We start from the raw sequence: 3,470 nt of genomic DNA on the forward strand, positions 1-3,470 counted from the left end.
TGTCTCTCTCCTGCTTATCCCACAGACGAACCCTCCTGGTTGGAGTCAAGCTCTTTATCAGGGTGCCCCAGCCCTGCCAGCCTTTCCAGCCTTCTCTCCCCAGCATCCCTGTCTCCCACCTGGCAGGGTCCAGTCCCACTGCACTGCTGCCCTCCCGAGCAAGCCCTTCTCCCACATGCTCTGCTCCCTCCACACACGCTGCCTCCTCATCTAGAACATTCTTCCCTAGCCCTGGTCCCCTATGGCTCTCCAAGTCCTCCACATCTCCCCTGAAAGCCACATGGTCCACCCAGGAGGCTGGGACTTCTTCTCCCCTGTGCTTCCAGTTCCTCTGTGTCTCTTGATCCATCAGGCTCCACCTCACAGGTCCTGCTATTAACCATCCTTTACAGGCTGTAAACTCACTCCCGCAGCATCAGCTCTAGAACAGCGGCTCCACCTAAGAGATGCTGGAGTCCCTGACAACCCCCATGTTCTCCTCTCCTACCATATGTCACAGGGGGCTGGTGGGTCCCCAGAGCTAGCATGGTAGCGGACACAGAGTGGGGCTCAGTACCATCATCAATTATCTGTCTCATGAGGAGTGTCATAGGCAATGGGGTCCTTTGTGGCCTGAAGACCAACCCAGAGCTCTTCCTCCTGCCAAAAGCCAGAGTTGAATAAAGTCCCTCTTCCTCATGGAGACTTCCCTGGTGGTTCAGACGGTAAAGTGTTGCCTACAATGCGGAAGACCCGGGTTCAATCCCTGGGTTGGGAAGATCCCCTGGAGATGGAAATGGCAACCGACTCCAGTATTCTTGCCTGGAAAATCCCACAGACGGAGGAGCCTGGTAGGCTACAGTCCATGGGGCTGCAGAGCCGGACACGACTGAGCGACTTCACTTTCTTTCCTCAAAGACAGCCTGCAGAGGCCACAGAGCCAAGAGAGGCAGCTAAACTAAGTGCCTCAGAATCCACCAGCATCCTTCCCAAGGGTGGACAATACACAGCCTGCTGGGCAGAAAGACTCAGGTTCATAACCCAGCTCTGCTGCTGACAGACTCTGGCTCCCTTATCTGAAATGTAGAAGTGATGCTTCCCTCAGAAGAGTGTCACGAAGACCAAATCAGCTCACAATTCTAAAGTTGATAGCAAGCAGCACCCTGTGGGACTCTTGGGAACAGAGGCCTTTATGTCCATCATTTCTTACAGGCCAGACCCAGGCTCCATGACCTTGTCTTGGCTCCAGCTGTCAGAACAGCTGCTAATGAAGGGAGGAACGGCAACAAAACCACCTGAGGCAAGATTAAAGGGACCATAGAAGCTTATCAAAGTGAGGAGACCAGACCACGTAAGACCCTTTTGTTGTTCAGTCTCTCAGTAGCATCCGACTCCTAGTGACCCCATGGACTGCAGCACCCCAGGCTTCCCTGTCCCTCACCATCACTGTGTCCACTGAGTCGGTGATGCCATCCAACCATCTCATTCTCTGTCATCTCCTTCTTCTCCTGCCTTCAATCTTTCCCAACATTAGGGTCTTTTCCGATGAGCCAGCTCTCCGCATCAGGTGGCCAAAATATTGGGGCTTCAGCTTTAGCATCAGTCCTTCCAATGAATACTCAGGGTTGATTTCCTTTAGGATCAACTGGTTTGATCTTGTTGTCCAAGAGACTCTCAGGAGTCCTCTCCAACACCACAGTTTGAAAGCATCAATTCTTCCGTGCTCACCTTTCTTTATGGTCCTACTCTCACATCCGTACGTGACTACTAGAAATACCATAGCTTTGACTATATGGACCTTTGTACTGCACACACCCTAATCTTGCCAGCCACCTCACCCTTTTGAAACTTTGCAGAAGAAGAAATGAAGACTGTTACTGCATTGATCCTTATCACATACCCCTGCCTGACTATGTAACCTCTCTTGACTCATCAGGAAGGGGGACACAGTTCTTGAGGTGCTAGCCTTGGGATCCCCCTTTACCAGGCAAAGTAATAAAGCCACTCTTTCCTTCTCCTCAGTAACTCTGTCTCCATATTTTTGTTTGGCATGGTGCACAGAGAGCCAAGATTTTGGCAATAAAATGATGGCTGTTCGTACATGGAGAGCCTAGTTAATTGTACGAGCTAATTTCTAGATTTTTCTTTCAAAAAAGAGATTTGTCTAGTGTTAGATATTGTAACCAAAAAAGTGACCATCTCACTGTAAATGGAGTGTGGACACGGCCCTCTACAACATCACCTTTACTCTTATTGTCAAGTTTGGCAGCCTCTTGCTGTCCTTACGGGCCTCCATCTCCAGGCACAGGTGACCGCCCCTTTCTTCTCTAAGCGACCCTTCTATGGGCTCCCTGAACCTTCCCCACTTCTTGTCATTCTATCCCACAGCACTTAACTGGTTTCTCTTCCCCCACCATCCCTAAGGTCTGTAGTCCCCAAAATCTGCCTCCATTCCCTTCTCTCTTTGCTTTGAGCAGGAAATGATGCTCACAGCTTTGTGTTTTGTCCAGAGTCCTAGACCTCTACATCCAATTCCTTCCTGAGCAGCTCTTAAGAGATGATCCAGAGGAGGCCTGAGCCAAATTCCCTCCCGAGCTTCTCCTTACTTCCCAGATTCCCTGAATCTTCCCACCTGGGTATCCTTCTAGTCACTCCTACATAGACACACATAGACACACTTGAGTAACCAGGGGCTCTACTGGATTTTTCTATGCACCTCTGTAATCCCCAAACCCCATGCACATGACAGGTAATTCTTGCACAGATTTAAATTCCAGGGTCCCTGAAACAGGGACAATCTCTAACTGCCTTCCTATACCAGGGACCGTACGTAGGACACCCTCTGTGCCAGGCAGTGACCAGTCCCTCCCCTATGGACTCAGGAGTGGCCTGCAGCAACCCAGGCCAGCATGCCAGTCTTATCAATTTCAACCCCAGGTAGATAATCTATCTGGGATGGAAGGAAAATTCATGTTCCCTGGGCGGATCTAATCTGTTCCTGTCACTCACCCTTGCCTGAACTTCGTGACTCTCTGGAATAGGGCAGAAAGAAGGAAGGACCAACTAGGTGACTCCTTTTATGCAGGGGAAGAAAACCTCCACGTCTTCAGGAAAGCAAGGTCAAGCTGGGTCCAGATCCCTAGGCCCCCAACTCTCAGGCTGGAGCAGACAGGCAGCAGGTTGCTGGGGGGGAGGGCGGTGGTGGGCTCCATCTAATATCTGTTGCTGTCTCTTACTGTGCTCAAAGGTCATTTTGGAGGTGGCAGGATTTTCTGCTTGACTTGTTAAGATCCTGGGGGAGAGAGAGGAGGAGGAGCACAGGAAGGTAGGCGGGGCCTCCAAAGCTGTCTTTTGGACATTCCAGGCCTGCAGGAACTGTCCTGCCAGGGGAAGAATTAGGTGCTGCTAAGGCTCCTACCTCCCACCTGATCCCAGTTCTCAGAGCCTCAGGAGACACTACCCTTCAAGGGGTATTCTCCCCAGAGGGTCAT

Source organism: Muntiacus reevesi, chromosome 1 (genome assembly GCF_963930625.1).
Source record: "Muntiacus reevesi chromosome 1, mMunRee1.1, whole genome shotgun sequence".
NCBI classification, from domain to species: Eukaryota; Metazoa; Chordata; class Mammalia; order Artiodactyla; family Cervidae; genus Muntiacus; species Muntiacus reevesi.